General features: G+C 45.8%; 1 pseudogene; it reads left to right on the top strand.

Moving 5' to 3' along the window:
* The first annotated feature begins 798 nt into the window (after window positions 1-798).
* The window catches only part of LOC135533131 (epidermal growth factor receptor kinase substrate 8-like protein 2), a 59384-nt pseudogene continuing 40748 nt past the window's right edge, over window positions 799-19434 (top strand).

Genomic DNA, 19434 nt, shown 5'->3' with positions numbered 1-19434 from the left:
TGTACCTCTCTCTCTCTCTCTCTCTTCTACCTCCCCCTCTCTCTACTCTCTCTCTCTACCTCCCTCTCTCTCTCTCTCTCTCTCTCTCTCTCTCTCTCTCTCTCTCTCTCTCTCTCTCTTTACCTCCCTCTCTACTCTCTCTCTTTACCTCTCTCTCTCTCTTTACCTCCCTCTCTCTTTACCTCCCTCCCTCTCTCTTCTCTCTCTACTCTCTCTCTCTCTCTCTCTCTTTACCTCCCTCTCTACTCTCTCTCTTTACCTCTCTCTCTCTCTTTACCTCCCTCTCTCTCTCTCTCTACTCTCTCTCTCTCTCTCTACTCTCTCTACTCTCTCTCTCTCTCTCTACTCTCTCTCTCTTTACTCTCTCTTTACCTCCCTCTCTCTTTACCCCCTCTCTACTCTCTCTTTACCCCTCTCTCTCTCTTACCTCCCTCTCTTACTCTCTTTACCTCTCTCTCTCTCTTTACCTCCCTCTCTCTTTACCTCCCTCTCTACTCTCTCTTTACCTCTCTCTCTACTCTCTCTCTCCTCCCTCCCTCTCTCTCTCTCTCTCTCTCTCTTACCTCCCTCTCTACTCTCTTTACCTCTCTCTCTCTTACCTCTCTCTCTCTTTACCTCTCTCTCTCTCTCTCTCTCTCCCTCTCTCTCTCTCTCTCTCTCTCCCTCTCTCTCTCTCTCTCTCTACTCTCTCTCTACTCTCTCTCTGTCTCTCCCTCACTCCCTCCATCACAGGAAGAGTTGGAGAACTTCCCCTGCCTACGATCCACCACTGCCAGACAGTGTTGAATCAGACCAGGTATCCATCTGTCCTTCTGCTGGTGTGTCAAGACACTGAACAGCACAGACCTGACATACACTTCTTCCACTGTGACGAGGTCGAGGTGGGTCACTTCTATCTACGTAATCATGAGAGACAACAGCAGGTCACTATATAGGGAATGGGCCCTGGTTAATAGCAGGTCACTATATAGGGAATGGGCCCTGGTTAATAGCAGGTCACTATATAGGGAATGGGCCCTGGTTAATAGCAGGTCACTATATAGGGAATGGGCCCTGGTTAATAGCAGGTCACTATATAGGGAATGGGCCCTGTTAATTGTCACGTTCTGACCATCGTTCGTGTGTGTTTTCCTTGTATGTTTGGCCTGATATGGTTCTCAATCAGAGGCAGGTGTTAGTCATTGTCTCTGATTGGGAACCATATTTAGGTAGCCTGTTTTGTGTTGGGTTTTGTGGGTGATTGTTCCTGTCTTTGTGTTTGTGGCACCAGATAGGACTGTTTTGGTTTTTCATGTTTCTTGTTTTGTAGATTGTTCATTGTTCATCTTTATTAAAGACGTTTACAAGTAACCACGCTGCATTTTGGTCCGCCTCTCTTTCCCCAGAAGAAAACCATTACATTAATAGCAGGTCACTATAGAGGGAATGGACCCTGGTTAATAGCAGGTCACTATAGAGGGAATGGACCCTGGTTAATAGCAGGTCACTATAGAGGGAATGGACCCTGGTCAATAGCAGGTCACTATAGAGGGAATGGGCCCTGGTTAATAGCAGGTCACTATAGAGGGAATGGACCCTGGTTAATAGCAGGTCACTATAGAGGGAATGGAACCTGGTTAATAGCAGGTCACTATAGAGGGAATGGACCCTGGTTAATAGCAGGTCTCTATAGAGGGAATGGGCCCTGGTTAATAGCAGGTCACTATAGAGGGAATGGACCCTGGTTAATAGCAGGTCACTATAGAGGGAATGGACCCTGGTTAATAGCAGGTCACTATAGAGGGAATGGACCCTGGTTAATAGCAGGTCACTATAGAGGGAATGGACCCTGGTTAATAGCAGGTCACTATAGAGGGAATGGACCCTGGTTAATAGCAGGTCACTATAGAGGGAATGGACCCTGGTTAATAGCAGGTCACTATAGAGGGAATGGACCCTGTTAATAGCAGGTCACTATAGAGGAATGGACCCTGGTTAATAGCAGGTCACTATAGAGGGAATGGACCCTGGTTAATAGCAGGTCACTATAGAGGGAATGGACCCTGGTTAATAGCAGGTCACTATAGAGGGAATGGGCCCTGGTTAATAGCAGGTCACTATAGAGGGAATGGACCCTGGTTAATAGCAGGTCACTATAGAGGGAATGGTCCTGGTTAATAGCAGGTCACTATAGAGGGAATGGACCCTGGTTAATAGCAGGTCACTATAGAGGGAATGGACCCTGGTTAATAGCAGTCACTATAGAGGGAATGGACCCTGGTTAATAGCAGGTCTCTATAGAGGGAATGGACCCTGGTTAATAGCAGGTCACTATAGAGGGAATGGACCCTGGTTAAAATAGCAGGTCTCTATAGAGGGAATGGACCCTGGTTAATAGCAGGTCACTATAGAGGGAATGGACCCTGGTTAATAGCAGGTCACTATAGAGGGAATGGACCTGGTTAATAGCAGGTCACTATAGAGGGAATGGACCCTGGTTAATAGCAGGTCACTATAGAGGGAATGGACCCTGGTTAATAGCAGGTCACTATAGAGGGAATGGACCCTAATAGCAGTTAATAGCAGGACCTGGTTAATAGCAGGTCTATAGAGGGAATGGACCCTGGTTAATAGCAGGTCACTATAGAGGGGAATGGACCCTAGTTAATAGCAGGTCTCTATATAGGGAATGGACCCTGGTTAATAGCAGGTCACTATAGAGGGAATGGACCCTGGTTAATAGCAGGTCACTATAGAGGGAATGGACCCTGGTTAATAGCAGGTCACTATAGAGGGAATGGACCCTGGTTAATAGCAGGTCACTATAGAGGAATGGACCCTGGTTAATAGCAGGTCACTATAGAGGGAATGGACCCTGGTTAATAGCAGGTCACTATAGAGGGAATGGACCCTGGTTAATAGCAGGTCACTATAGAGGAATGGACCCTGGTTAATAGCAGGTCACTATAGAGGGAATGGACCCTGGTTAATAGCAGGTCACTATAGAGGAATGGACCCTGGTTAATAGCAGGTCACTATAGAGGGAATGGACCCTGGTTAATAGCAGGTCACTATAGAGGGAATGGACCTGGTTAATAGCAGGTCACTATAGAGGGAATGGACCCTGGTTAATAGCAGGTCACTATAGAGGGAATGGACCCTGGTTAATAGCAGGTCACTATAATGGAGGTTAATAGCAACTGGAATGGACCTAGTTAATAGCAGGTCACTATAGAGGGAATGGACCCTGGTTAATAGCAGGTCACTATAGAGGGAATGGACCCTGGTTAATAGCAGGTCACTATAGAGGAATGGACCCTGGTTAATAGCAGGTCACTATAGAGGGAATGGACCCTGGTTAATAGCAGGTCACTATAGAGGGAATGGACCCTGGTTAATAGCAGGTCACTATAGAGGGAATGGACCCTGGTTAATAGCAGGTCACTATAGAGGGAATGGACCCTGGTTAATAGCAGGTCACTATAGAGGGAATGGGCCCTGGTTAATAGCAGGTCACTATAGAGGGAATGGACCCTGGTTAATAGCAGGTCACTATAGAGGGAATGGACCCTGGTTAATAGCAGGTCACTATAGAGGAATGGACCCTGGTTAATAGCAGGTCACTATAGAGGGAATGGACCCTGGTTAATAGCAGGTCACTATAGAGGGAATGGACCCTGGTTAATAGCAGGTCACTATAGAGGGAATGGACCCTGGTTAATAGCAGGTCACTATAGAGGGAATGGACCCTGGTTAATAGCAGGTCACTATAGAGGGAATGGACCCTGGTTAATAGCAGGTCACTATAGAGGGAATGGACCCTGGTTAATAGCAGGTCACTATAGAGGGAATGGACCCTGGTTAATAGCAGGTCACTATAGAGGGAATGGACCCTGGTTAATGTAGGTCCTGGTTAATAGCAGGTCACTATAGAGGGAATGGACCCTGGTTAATAGCAGGTCACTATGGACCCTGGTTAATAGGGTCACTATGGAATGGACCCTGGTTAATAGCAGGTCACTATAGAGGGAATGGACCCTGGTTAATAGCAGGTCACTATAGGAGGGAATGGACCCTGGTTAATAGCAGGTCACTATAGAGGGAATGGACCCTGGTTAATAGCAGGTCACTATAGAGGGAATGGACCCTGGTTAATAGCAGGTCACTATAGAGGGAATGGACCCTGGTTAATAGCAGGTCACTATAGAGGGAATGGACCCTGGTTAATAGCAGGTCACTATAGAGGGAATGGACCCTGGTTAATAGCAGGTCACTATAGAGGAATGGACCCTGGTTAATAGCAGGTCACTATAGAGGAATGGACCCTGGTTACTAGCAGGTCACTATAGAGGGAATGGACCCTGGTTAATAGCAGGTCACTATAGAGGGAATGGACCCTGGTTAATAGCAGGTCACTATAGAGGGAATGGACCCTGGTCAATAGCAGGTCACTATAGAGGGAATGGACCCTGGTTAATAGCAGGTCACTATAGAGGGAATGGACCCTGGTTAATAGCAGGTCACTATAGAGGGAATGGACCCTGGTTAATAGCAGGTCACTATAGAGGGAATGGACCCTGGTTAATAGCAGGTCACTATAGAGGGAATGGACCCTGGTTAATAGCAGGTCACTATAGAGGGAATGGACCCTGGTTAATAGCAGGTCACTATAGAGGGAATGGACCCTGGTTAATAGCAGGTCACTATAGAGGGAATGGACCCTGGTTAATAGCAGGTCACTATAGAGGGAATGGACCCTGGTTAATAGCAGGTCACTATAGAGGGAATGGACCCTGGTTAATAGCAGGTCACTATAGAGGGAATGGACCCTGGTTAATAGCAGGTCACTGGGACCCTGGTTAATAGCAGGTCACTATAGAGGGAATGGACCCTGGTTAATAGCAGGTCACTATAGAGGGAATGGACCCTGGTTAATAGCAGGTCACTATAGAGGGAATGGACCCTGGTTAATAGCAGGTCACTATAGAGGGAATGGACCCTGGTTAATAGCAGGTCACTATAGAGGGAATGGACCCTGGTTAAAATAGCAGGGTCTATAGAGGGAATGGACCTGGTTAATAGCAGGTCACTATAGAGGGAATGGACCCTGGTTCAATAGGACCCTGGTTAGGTCACTATAGAGGGAATGGACCCTGGTTAATAGCAGGTCACTATAGGGAATGGACCCTGGTTAATAGCAGGTCACTATAGAGGGAATGGACCCTGGTTAATAGCAGGTCACTATTAGAGGTCACTATAGAAATGGACCCTGGTTAATAGCAGGTCACTATAGAGGGAATGGACCCTGGTTAATAGCAGGTCACTATAGAGGGAATGGACCCTGGTTAATAGCAGGTCACTATAGAGGAATGGACCCTGGTTAATAGCAGGTCACTATAGAGGGAATGGACCCTGGTTAATAGCAGGTCACTATAGAGGGAATGGACCCTGGTTAATAGCAGGTCACTATAGAGGAATGGACCTGGTTAATAGCAGGTCACTATAGAGGGAATGGACCCTGGTTAATAGCAGGTCACTATAGAGGGAATGGACCCTGGTTAATAGCAGGTCACTATAGAGGGAATGGACCTGGTTAATAGCAGGTCACTATAGAGGGAATGGACCCTGGTTAATAGCAGGTCACTATAGAGGGAATGGACCCTGGTTAATAGCAGGTCACTATAGAGGGAATGGACCCTGGTTAATAGCAGGTCACTATAGAGGGAATGGACCCTGGTTAATAGCAGGTCACTATAGAGGGAATGGACCCTGGTTAATAGCAGGTCACTATAGAGGGAATGGACCCTGGTTAATAGCAGGTCACTATAGAGGGAATGGACCCTGGTTAATAGCAGGTCACTATAGAGGAATGGACCCTGGTTAATAGCAGGTCACTATAGAGGGAATGGACCCTGGTTAATAGCAGGTCACTATAGAGGGAATGGACCCTGGTTAATAGCAGGTCACTATAGAGGGAATGGACCCTGGTTAATAGCAGGTCACTATAGAGGGAATGGACCCTGGTTAATAGCAGGTCACTATAGAGGGAATGGACCTGGTTAATAGCAGGTCACTATAGAGGGAATGGACCCTGGTTAATAGCAGGTCACTATAGAGGGAATGGACCCTGGTTAATAGCAGGTCACTATAGAGGGAATGGACCCTGGTTAATAGCAGGTCACTATAGAGTGGACCCTGGTTAATAGCAGGTCACTAAGAGGGAATGGACCCTGGTTAATAGCAGGTCACTATAGAGGGAATGGACCCTGGTTAATAGCAGGTCACTATAGAGGGAATGGACCCTGGTTAATAGCAGGTCACTATAGAGGGAATGGACCCTGGTTAATAGCAGGTCACTATAGAGGGAATGGACCCTGGTTAATAGCAGGTCACTATAGAGGGAATGGACCCTGGTTAATAGCAGGTCACTATAGAGGGAATGGACCCTGGTTAATAGCAGGTCACTATAGAGGGAATGGACCCTGGTTAATAGCAGGTCACTATAGAGGGAATGGACCCTGGTTAATAGCAGGTCACTATAGAGGGAATGGACCCTGGTTAATAGCAGGTCACTATAGAGGGAATGGACCCTGGTTAATAGCAGGTCACTATAGAGGGAATGGACCCTGGTTAATAGCAGGTCACTATAGAGGGAATGGACCCTGGTTAATAGCAGGTCACTATAGAGGGAATGGACCCTGGTTAATAGCAGGTCACTATAGAGGGAATGGACCCTGGTTAATAGCAGGTCATAGAGGGAATGGACTATAGAGGGAATGGACCCTGGTTAATAGCAGGTCACTATAGAGGGAATGGACCCTGGTTAATACCCTGCAGGTCACTATAGAGGGAATGGACCCTGGTTAATAGCAGGTCACTATAGAGGGAATGGACCCTGGTTAATAGCAGGTCACTATAGAGGGAATGGACCCTGGTTAATAGCAGGTCACTATAGAGGGAATGGACCCTGGTTAATAGCAGGTCACTATAGAGGGAATGGACCCTGGTTAATAGCAGGTCACTATAGAGGGAATGGACCCTGGTTAATAGCAGGTCACTATAGAGGGAATGGACCCTGGTTAATAGCAGGTCACTATAGAGGGAATGGACCCTGGTTAATAGCAGGTCACTATAGAGGGAATGGACCCTGGTTAATAGCAGGTCACTATAGAGGGAATGGACCCTGGTTAATAGCAGGTCACTATAGAGGGAATGGACCCTGGTTAATAGCAGGTCACTATAGAGGGAATGGACCCTGGTTAATAGCAGGTCACTATAGAGGGAATGGACCCTGGTTAATAGCAGGTCACTATAGAGGGAATGGACCCTGGTTAATAGCAGGTCACTCACTATAGAGGGAATGGACCCTGGTTAATAGCAGGTCACTATAGAGGGAATGGACCCTGGTTAATAGCAGGTCACTATAGAGGGAATGGACCCTGGTTAATAGCAGGTCACTATAGAGGGACTATGGACCCTGGTCAATAGCAGGTCACTATAGAGGAATGGACCCTGGTTAATAGCAGGTCACTATAGAGGGAATGGACCCTGGTTAATAGCAGGTCACTATAGAGGGAATGGACCCTGGTTAATAGCAGGTCACTATAGAGGGAATGGACCCTGGTTAATAGCAGGTCACTATAGAGGAATGGACCCTGGTTAATAGCAGGTCACTATAGAGGGAATGGACCCTGGTTATAGCAGGTCACTATAGGGGAATGGTCCCTGGTTAATAGCAGGTCACTATAGAGGGAATGGACCCTGGTTAATAGCAGGTCACTATAGAGGGAATGGTCCCTGGTTAATAGCAGGTCACTATAGAGGGAATGGACCCTGGTTAATAGCAGGTCACTATAGAATGGGAATGGACCCTGGTTAATAGCAGGTCACTATAGAGGGAATGGACCCTGGTTAATAGCAGGTCACTATAGAGGGAATGGGCCTATATAGGAATGGACTGGTTAATAGCAGGTCACTATAGAGGGAATGGACCCTGGTTAATAGCAGGTCACTATAGAGGGAATGGACCCTGGTTAATAGCAGGTCACTATAGAGGGAATGGACCCTGGTTAATAGCAGGTCACTATAGAGGGAATGGACCCTGGTTAATAGCAGGTCACTATAGAGGGAATGGACCCTGGTTAATAGCAGGTCACTATAGAGGGAATGGACCCTGGTTAATAGCAGGTCTCTATAGAGGGAATGGACCCTGGTTAATAGCAGGTCACTATATAGGGAATGGACCCTGGTTAATAGCAGGTCACTATAGAGGGAATGGACCCTGGTTGATAGCAGGTCACTATAGAGGGAATGGGCCCTGGTTAATAGCAGGTCACTATAGAGGGAATGGACCCTGGTTAATAGCAGGTCACTATATAGGGAATGGACCCTGGTTAATAGCAGGTCACTATAGAGGGAATGGTCCTAGGCTTTGGGGTAGTTAAAAGGCTGTCTCTCCATGCCTCCTGGTCCTAGGCTTTGGGATAGTTAAAAGGCCAGAGGCCCTGAGGGACCTACTGGGTATATAACTTAAACCAAAACCGGTGTCATGTGTGTTCTCCGTCTGGTCTTGGGTCAGTACCCGTGCTGCAGCATTCTGTATGTTTTACAGTTGACCAATGGCTTTCTTGGGTAGAGCAGACAGGAGAGCATTACAGTAATCATGTCTGCTTGTAATAAAAGCGATGAGTCTCTCTGTTTCAGCCTGAGAGAGAAACGGCCACACCTTGGCAATGTTCCTATTGTGTGATTAGAAATTGAGTTCAGAATCTAAAATAACAACTAGTTTTTTTTACCTGGTGTTTTATCTTTATTACCGTGAGTTAAAATGTGCGTCCAGATTCTCTCTGTGCGCCCGGTTCCACCATAATTACTTCGGACTTGTCTTGATTTAGCTGCAGGAAGTTGTGAGCCGTCCAAGTATTTAAATCACTTATGAAGTCTAATAATTAATCTGTGGAGCTAAAATCCTCTGGTGACACAGAAACGTAAAGTTGTGTATTGTCTGTAATATTAGGATGGCGTTCCTCATACTCATAAAGTAAACAGTAATTTACCTCTTTAAGCGAGGTCATCTCCAAATACTACCGTTGCACCATCGACTGTCATCAAATCAAATCAAGTTAATTTATAAAGCCCTTACATCAGCTGATATCTCAAAGTGCTGTACAGAAACCCAGCCTAAAACACCAAACAGCAAGCAATGCAGGTGTAGAAGCCCGGTTGCATTACAGCCCGGTGTAGAAGCCCGGTTGCATTACGGCCCGGTGTAGAAGCCCGGTTGCATTACGGCCCGTGTAGAAGCACGGTGGCATTACAGCCCGGTGTAGAAGCCCGGTTGCATTACAGCCCGGTGTAGAAGCCCGGTTGCATTACGGCCCGGTGTAGAAGCCCGGTTGCATTACGGCCCGGTGTAGAAGCACGGTGGCATTACAGCCCGGTGTAGAAGCCCGGTGGCATTACAGCCCGGTGTAGAAGCCCGGTTGCATTACAGCCCGGTGTAGAAGCCCGGTTGCATTACAGCCCGGTGTAGAAGCCCGGTTGCATTACAGCCCGGTGTAGAAGCCCGGTTGCATTACAGCCCGGTGTAGAAGCACAGTGGCATTACGGCCCGGTGTAGAAGCCCGGTTGCATTACGGCCCGGTGTAGAAGCCCGGTTGCATTACGGCCCGGTGTAGAAGCCCGGTTGCATTACGGCCCGGTGTAGAAGCCCGGTTGCATTACGGCCCGGTGTAGAAGCCCGGTTGCATTACGGCCCGGTTACGGGAATTGTTCTGAATTGTTAAAACCAATTTCTCCAGAATGTTTCTTAAGAATGGAAGGTTGGACGTTGGCTGTAAAATTGCTAAGAGCTGAATAATCTGTTCTTCAGAAGGTGTTTCAGCAGATTTTATAGTGCAGTGGGGGAAAGTGCCTGTGAATAGGAAGTTTATTTTTTATTTATTTTTTATTTCACCTTTATTTAACCAGGTAGGCGAGTTGAGAACAAGTTCTCATTTACAACTGTGACCTGGCCAAGATAAAGCAAAGCAGTTCGACACATACAACACCACAGAGTTACACATGGAATAAACAATAAACAAGCCAATAACACAATAGAAAAAATAAAATAAAATAAAGTCTATATACAGTGTGTGCAAAGAGGAGGTAAGGCAATAAATAGGCCATAGTAGCGAAGTTATTACAGTTTAGCAGATTAACACTGGAGTGATCGATGAGCAGATGATGATGTGCAAGTAGAGATACTGGTGTGCAAAAGAAATTTAAATAAAGTGATTAGCAATAGCTTGTACTTCTTCAGATATGCATTTAAAAACTGGTTTGAAGAAAGTGGTGTGGTTAGGATCTAGCAGGTAGAAGTCCTAATTTGTGATAACACTTTCCTGAACATGTCTGTGTCAACCAGGGAAAATACATCTGTAGTAGACTAGGGCAGATATCAGATATCGTCAAACTTCTCATCAGGTCTTGACTGGTACCTAACGTTTGTTATCCTTTCTCATCAGGTCTTGACTGGTACCTAACGTTTGTTATCCTTTCTCATCAGGTCTTGACTGGTACCTAACGTTTGTTATCCTTTCTCATCAGGTCTTGACTGATACCTAACGTTTGTTATCCTTTCTCTGCCATATTTAGATGTGGTGGAAAGTTCACATAGGTTTGCGGGGGGGGGGGGGGGTATGTTTTATCCGGCCATAAATGGTCGAGAAGAGCCTTCTCAAATTATTCTGATTATTAGTGATCAAGTTAGTAAAATGAGCCCGTCTGACATTTCTTTAATCGCCTTGTTTTATATGCTAAGTTGCTCTCTCTAAATATCATAATGGACTTTCTCTTGATTAGTTTCTTCACTCACCCAAGTGGCTGTCTGCTTGCTATGGCATCAATAGTTGACCTTTATTTGCTGTGATCAACTAAATGATCAGACATACTATCCTGAATTACCAGTGACCATCTTTTTCTTAAAGTCATTTTTTGGACAAATCATGATTTGGTGATACTTTTGACAAATCATGATTTGGTGATACTTTTGACAAATCATGATTTGGTGATACTTTTGACAAATCATGATTTGATGATACTTTGACAAATCATGATTTGGTGATACTTTTGACAAATTTTGATTAGGTTCTTGAAGTGTTGCCAGAGACTTTTACCAGAATGTTTGTTGTGATTCTGTAGTCATATACAACTGTTATTCAGCTCTGACCGCCGTACACACATCCCCTACAGGCAGAGATGCTCCATGGAGACATATTTATATTGACTATGCTTTCTCTCTCTCTCTCTCTGTCTCTCTCTCTGTCTCTCTCTGCAGGCAGAGATGCTCCATGGAGACATATTTATATTGACTATGCTTTCTCTCTCTCTCTCTCTCTCTCTGTCTCTCTCTGCAGGCAGAGATGCTCCATGGAGACATGCTTTCTCTCTCTCTCTCTCTCTCTCTCTCTCTGTCTCTCTGTCTCTCTCTGCAGGCAGAGATGCTCCATGGAGACATGCTTTCTCTCTCTCTCTCTCTCTGTCTCTCTCTGTCTCTCTCTGCAGGCAGAGATGCTCCATGGAGACATATTTATATTGACTATGCTTTCTCTCTCTCTCTCTCTCTCTCTCTCTCTCTCTCTCTCTCTGTCTCTCTCTGCAGGCAGAGATGCTCCATGGAGACATGCTTTCTCTCTCTCTCTCTCTCTGTCTCTCTCTGTCTCTCTCTGCAGGCAGAGATGCTCCATGGAGACATATTTATGTTGACTATGCTTTCTCTCTCTCTCTCTCTCTCTCTCTCTCTCTCTCTGTCTCTCTCTGCAGGCAGAGATGGTCTATGCAGACATCGACAGTGCCCTGGGTGACAACAAACATGGGAAGAAGATGCGACCACAGACCTTGAAGTAAGACTCGTTATTTCTAATTTCTAATGGGGGCCCAGCCCCCCCCCCATATCCACCGTGATTAAAACCCCCTCCTCCTTTCAGGGTGAACCAGGAGAAGATGAAGCGCCACAGAGAGACTATCATCCCCCCCTCCTCGGCCCCTAAGGGCCCGACCCCAGGGGGCCGCGTGGCTGCCATGAACATGCAGGGTAAGACTTATACCACACACACATTACGGACACACACACACACACACACACACACACACACACACACACACACACACACACACACACACACACACACACACACACACACAGAGAGAGAGAGACACACACACACACACAAAGACACACACACACATTACACAGAGAGAGAGAGACACACACATTACACAGAGAGAGAGAGAGACACACACACATTACACACAGCGAGAGAGAGACACACACACACACACACACACTACACAGAGAAATACACACACACATTACACACAGAGAGAGAGGGAGAGAGAGCGAGACACACACACACACACACACATTACACAGAGAGAGAGAGAGAGACACACACACACACACACACACACACACACACACAGCATAATCCAAATAAAATACCATTTTATTGGTCACATACAGTTTTTCCTGTTTTGTTGCATAACAACCTGTAATTTAAATAGATTTTATTTGGATTTCATGTAATGGACATCCACCAAATAGTCCAATCAGTGAAGTGAAATTTAAAAAATATTATAATTTTTTTTTAATATGAAACGGAAAAGTGTTGTATGAATTCACCACCTTTGCTATGAAGCCCCTAAATAATATCTACCTATGAATATGGCACCACAACAAACCTGCCAAGAGAGGGACGCCCACCAAAAGTCACAGACCAGGCAAGGAGGGCATTAATCAGATGGAGCTGCAACGCTCCACAGCAGAGATTGGAGTATCTGTCCATAGGACCACTTTAAGCCTTACACTCCACAGAGCTGGGCTTTATGGAAGAGTGGCCAGAAAAAAAGCCATTGCTTGAAGAAAAAAATACACTTTCGCCAAAAAGCATGTGGGAGACTCCACAAACATATGGAAGAAGGTACTCAGATGAGACTAAAATGCAGATTTTTGGCCATCAAGAAAAATGCTTTGCCTGGTGCAAACCCAACACCTCTCATCCCCTCGAGACACCATCCCCACAGTGAAGCATGGTGGTGGCAGCATCATGCTGTGGGGATGTTTTACATTGGCAGGGAAACTGGTCAGAATTGAAGGAAGGATGGATGGCGTTAAAGGCAGGGAAATTCTTGAGGGAAACCTGTTTCAGTCTTCCAGAGATTTGAGACTGGGACGGAGGTTCACCTTCCAGCAGGACAATGATCCTAAGCATACTGCTAAAGTAACACTTGAGTGGTTTAAGGGAAACATTTAAATGTCTTAGAATAGCCTAGTCAAAGCCTAGACCTCGATCCAATTCAGAATCTGTGGTATTTGTGTCAGGACCCGGTTACGAACCTGGGTCTCCGGAGTGAGAAACAGTCACTTAACCAACTGAGCCACGAATAGTCAGCAGAACCCAGAAGATGAGGCAGACACAGCAGTACTTAAGACGGTGTATTTAATAAAGTAAAAGGAGAAGTCCTTAAATACAAAAATGGCAAATCCAAAAGGTGGTAGGAATAGCACAAAAAGACTCAAGAGATACTCAAAAACAAAAACAGAATTCCACAAGAGCATCCACCGGAATCGACAAGAATACACAGAACACTAGGGCTGGGTGCTAACATACAAACACAGAGCACAGAACTGAGGGAAACTAAGGGTTTAAATACAATCAGGGGAAACGAGGCACAGGTGCAAATAATAATGGGGAACAAGGGAAAAAACATAAGGTCAAAAAGCACAATGGGGGCATCTAGTGACCAAAACCCGGAACAACCCTGGCCAAATCCTGACAATTTGTATATGACTTGAAGATTGCTGTACAGCGGAACCCATCCAACTTGAGCTGGAGCAGTTTTGTCTTGACGAATGGGTAAAACTCCCAGTGGCTAGATTTGAAGGCCTATAGAGACATACCCCAAGAGACTTGCAGCTGTAATTGCTGCAAAAGGTGTCTCTACAAAGTATTGAGTTTGGGGGGGTGAATAGTTATGGACGCTCAAGTAAAAAAAAAAATTTGTGTTCTTGTTTGTTTCACAATAAAAATGATTTTGCATCTTCAAAGTGGTAGACATGTTGTGTAAATCGAATGAAACAAACCCCCCAAAATCTATTTTCATTCCAGGTTGAAATAGGAAAAATGCCAAGGGGGCTGAATACTTTCGCAAGCCACTGTATTCATTGCGGGTGTGGCGAAATGCTTGTGTTCCTAGCTCCAACAGTGCAGTAGTATCTAACAATTCACAACAATACAATACACAGAAATCTAAAGTAAAGGAATGGAATTAAGAAATATATAAATATTAGGATGAGCAATGTTTGAGAGGCATTGACTAAAGTACAGTAGAATAAAATGCAGTATATACATATGAGATGAGTAAAGCAGTATGGAACCATTCTGACCAGTGACTCCATGTCTATGTATATAGGGCAGCAGCCTCTAAGGTGCAGGGTTGAGAGTGACTAGTGTTCCATTATTAAAATGACCAGTGACTCCATGTCTATGTATATAGGGCAGCAGCCTCTAAGGTGCAGGGTTGAGAGTGACTAGTGTTCCGTTATTAAAGTGACCAGTGAGGTCTATGTATATAGGGCAGCAGCCTCTAAGGTGCAGGGTTGAGAGTGACCAGTGTTCCATTATTAAAGTGACCAGTGACTCCATGTCTATGTATATAGGGCAGCAGCCTCTAAGGTGCAGGGTTGAGTAACCAGGTGGAAGCTGGCTAGTGATGGCTGTTTAACAGTCTGATGGCGTTGAGATAGATGCTGTTGCCCCGTCCAGGTGTATGGGGGCCTTCTCCCTCTACTGTCTCCTAAAGTCCACAATCAGCTCCTTCGTTTGTTGACATTGAGGGAGAGGTTATTTTCCTGGCACCAGGGCCCTCACACTGACACACTGATACACACACACACACACTGATACACACACACACACACTGATACACACACACACTGATATGCACACACTGATACACACACACGCACGCACGCACGCACACACTGATACACACACACACACTGATACACACACACACTGATACACACACACGCACACACTGATACACACACACACACACACGCACACACTGATACACACACACACTGACACACACACACACATTATAATAACCATGACTAACTGTTATCGTTGTTGTTGTTGTATATGAAGTAGACTCTGACTGTGTCTGTTAGATGTGGAAAGACGAGGCTCCGCCCAGCAGGACCCAGAGTCCCATGAAAAGCTGGCCCAGCGTATTGAGAAGGACGTGGTGAGTTCCACTGTTACACCTTGTGACCCACATACTAATAGCGAACACATGTCTCTATCGTCCTGCAGAAAGTCAGTCATTACTGCCTCCCTTTTTAAATCTCTTTTACCACCTCTAATCTACACTTAACATAGAAACACAACAGTTTCAAAGATTTAACTGAGTTACAGTTCATATGAGGAAATCAGTCCATTTAAATACATTCAATAGGCCCTAATCTATGGATTGCACATGACTGTCGGTCACAGATATCTTTAAAAAAAAAGTATGGGCGTGGATCAGACACCCAGTCAGTATCTGGCGTGGATCAGACACCCAGTCGGTATCTGGTGTGGATCAGAACACCCAGTCGGTATCTGGTGTGGATCAGACACCCAGTCGGTATCTGGTGTGGAGCAGACACCCAGTCAGTATCTGGTGTGGATCAGACACCCAGTCGGTATCTGGTGTGGATCAGACACCCAGTCAGTATCTGGTGTGGATCAGACACCCAGTCAGTATCTGGTGTGGATCAGACACCCAGTCAGTATCTGGTGTGGATCAGACACCCAGTCAGTATCTGGTGTGGATCAGAACACCCAGTCAGTATCTGGCGTGGATCAGACATCCAGTCAGGCCGGTTGAACGTACTGCCAAATTCTCTAAAACGACGTTGGAGGCGGCTTATGGTAGAGAAAATAACATTCAATTGTCAAAACAGTGGCGCAGCGGTCTAAGGCAAATTTGTTTACGTTAGTGACGTCTGTGTGGTGTGACAAAACTGCACATTTGTTGAGTGGCTTTTTATTGTCCCCAGCACAAGGTGCACCTGTGTAATGATCATGCTGTTTCATCAGCTTCTTGTTATGCCACACCTGTCAGGTGGATGGATTATCTCAGCAAAGGAGAAATGCTCACTAACAGCGACGTAAACAAATTTGTGCTCAGAATTTGAGAGAAATAACTTTTTTTTGTGCGTATGGAAACATTTCTGGTATCTTTTATTTCAGCTCATGAAACATGGGAACAACACATTAACACTTTAATGTTGCTTTTCTATTTTGATTTCAGTGTAGTTATTTCTGTTACTTGCCTAGCGCCTGTAGATCTGTCTATTAGTAGTTACTCTTCTGTGTGTATTGTTCTCTTGCATGGTCGATAAATCACTCCTTAGACTTTCCCCTGCAGGACATTCACAGCTAAACCATTTGATCATGCTAGCTTGGTGGTCAGCCATCACTCATGAGACTTTTTTTCTTTCTCTGTCCTTCTCTTTTAGCAAATCCTGAACTGTTCCCTGGATGACATTGAGATCTTTGTGGCTCGGCTGCAGAAGGCTGCGGAGGCGTTCTCTCAGCTCAACCAGCGCAACAAGAGTAAGAAGAGTAAGAAGAAAGGCCCAGCAGGTCTGTCTCCTCTTCTTCTGGTCAACTGACAATATGGCACATATTGTCCACTAACACTTTCCATGTTCTCTTGTATTATATCTTCTCTTTAACTCTTTCATCAACTGAACTGTGTATCTTGAATTACGGTATTGTCCACTATCTATGATGTAATCTATAGAGATGATGGAGAGCAGTATATACATAAGATATGTAAACATTATTAAAGTGGCATTATTTAAAGTGACTCGTGATTCATTTATCAAATTGGACAATTTATCAAATTGGACAATGATTTGAGTCTGTATATAGGCAGCAGCCTCTCTGTGTAGTGATGGCTGTTTTAACAGTCTGATGGCCTTGAGATAGAAGCTGTTTTTCAGTCTCTCGGGCCCAGCTTTGATGCACCTGTACTGATCTCCTCTTCTGGATGATAGCAGGGTGAACAGGCAGTGGCTCGGGTGGTTGATGTCCTTGATGATCTTTTTGGCCGTCCTGTGACATCGGGTGGTGTAGGTGTCCTGGAGGGCAAGTAGTTTGCATCTGTTGATGCATTGTGCAGACCTCACTACCCTCTGGAGAGCCTTGTGGTTGTGGGTGGTGCAGTTGCCGTACCAGGCGGTGATACAGTCCGACAGGATGCTCTCAATTGTGCATTTGTAAACGTTTGTGAGGGTTTTAGGTGACAAGCCACATTTCTTCTGCCTCCTGAGATTGAAGAGGCGCTGTCTGTGTGGGTGGACCATTTCAGGTTGTCCGTGATGTGTACGCCGGAACTTAACATTTTCCACCTTCTCCACTGTTGTCCTGTCGTGGTGGATAGGGAGGGGAGGGGAGGGGGTGCTCCCTCTGCTGTTTCCTGAAGTCCATGACTACCTTCTGATCCAAGACACCTTGATCTGGGTGAAAAATGGGTAGCTGATGTTGAATACGTTGAATATTCTAAACTGGTCACATATTGACTAAAATCAGTTGGAATGAGTCTACAATTTCTCAGATGGTCTGTGTGGAATTAGAAATAATTAATTAAATATTGATCTTGATCTTGTCAGATGTCCTTTTTGACCTGGCTATACAGTTCTAAATTCTGAATGCAACTGAGAAATCTGAACAGATGATTCTACACGGACACAATCAACACAGCTAGATAGGCGTGTTATGTTGACTCCGCCCATCTGACCCTTCTCCCCTGCCTTGTGTGAAGCCTGTATGTTAATCTTGATACTACTATTAATAGCTGCGACCAGCAATGAACGGGTTCACAGGATGACAGAAAGGACACGCGATCTGTTGGATGAATAACTCTATAGCAGTCTGTGTGTGGTCATGTTTGTCTCTCTCGCCTGTCTGTCTGCTTATTGTCAGACGGCATGCTGACCCTGAGAGCGAAGCCCCCTCCGAGGCAGAGTTCATTGATAGCCTACAGAAACTGAAGCTGGCCTTCAACCTGCTGGTGAGTGGACTTCCTCCTGCACAAACCTCCATTATGTACAGTATAGTATATCTGACATTTTAATAATTAGCAGATGCTCAGATGCTTTTCACCATTCGAACAAGCAACCTTTAGCTTACTGGCCCAATGTTCTTAACCCTTAGTACCAGTGGAGACCAAATCGTTCCCTACCCCTTTACTTTGGTCCTAACCCTTTACTGTGGTCCTACCCCTTTACTGTGGTCCTAACCCTTTACTCTGGTCCTACCCCTTTACTGTGGTCCTAACCGTTTGCTGTGGTCCTAACCCTTTGCTGTGGTCCTAACCCTTTGCTGTGGTCCTACCCCTTTGCTGCGGTCCTAACCTTTTGCTGCGGTCCTAAACCTTCGCTGTGGTCCTAACCCTTTACTGTGGTCCTAACCCTTTAATGTGGTCCTTCCCCCTTTACTGTGGTCCTACCCCTTTACTGTGGTCCTAACCCTTTGCTGTGGTCCTAACCCTTTACTGTGGTCCTAACCCTTTGCTGTGGTCCTAACCCTTTGCTGTGGTCCTACCCCTTTAGTGTGGTCCTAACCCTTTACTGTGGTCCTAACCCTTTATTGTGGTCCTACCCCTTTACTGTGGTCCTAACCCTTTACTGTGGGCCTAACCCTTTACTGTGGTCCTAACCCTTTACTGTGGTCCTAACCCTTTGCTGTGGTCCTAACCCTTTGCTGTGGTTCTAACCCTTTGCTGTGGTTCTAACCCTTTGCTGTGGTCCTAACCCTTTACTGTGGTCCTACCCCTTTACTGTGGTCCTACCCCTTTACTGTTGTCCTACCCCTTTACTGTTGTCCTACCCCTTTACTGTGGTCCTAACCCTTTACTGTGGTCCTACCCCTTTACTGTGGTCCTACCCCTTTACTGTGGTCCTATTCCTTTACTGTGGTCCTAACCCTTTACTGTGGGCCTAACCCATTGCTGTGGTCCTACCCCTTTACTGTGGTCCTAACCCTTTACTGTGGTCCTAACCCTTTACTGTGGTCCTACCCCTTTACTGTTGTCCTACCCCTTTACTGTTGTCCTACCCCTTTACTGTGGTCCTAACCCTTTACTGTGGTCCTACCCCTTTACTGTGGTCCTACCCCTTTGCTGTGGTCCTACCCCTTTGCTGTGGTCCTACCCCTTTGCTGTGGTCCTAACCCTTTGCTGTGGTCCTACCCCTTTACTGTGGTCCTACCCCTTTGCTGTGGTCCTACCCTTTGCTGTGGTCCTACCCCTTTGCTGTGGTCCTAACCCTTTGCTGTGGTCCTACCCCTTTACTGTGGTCCTACCCCTTTACTGTGGTCCTAACCCTTTACTGTGGTCCTACCCCTTTACTGTGGTCCT

The sequence above is a fragment of the Oncorhynchus masou genome, unplaced genomic scaffold (assembly GCF_036934945.1).
Source record: "Oncorhynchus masou masou isolate Uvic2021 unplaced genomic scaffold, UVic_Omas_1.1 unplaced_scaffold_2238, whole genome shotgun sequence".
Classification (NCBI taxonomy): domain Eukaryota; kingdom Metazoa; phylum Chordata; class Actinopteri; order Salmoniformes; family Salmonidae; genus Oncorhynchus; species Oncorhynchus masou.
The sequence above is the reverse complement of the archived record's forward strand: the minus strand, read 5'-3'. Positions and strand labels throughout refer to the sequence as shown.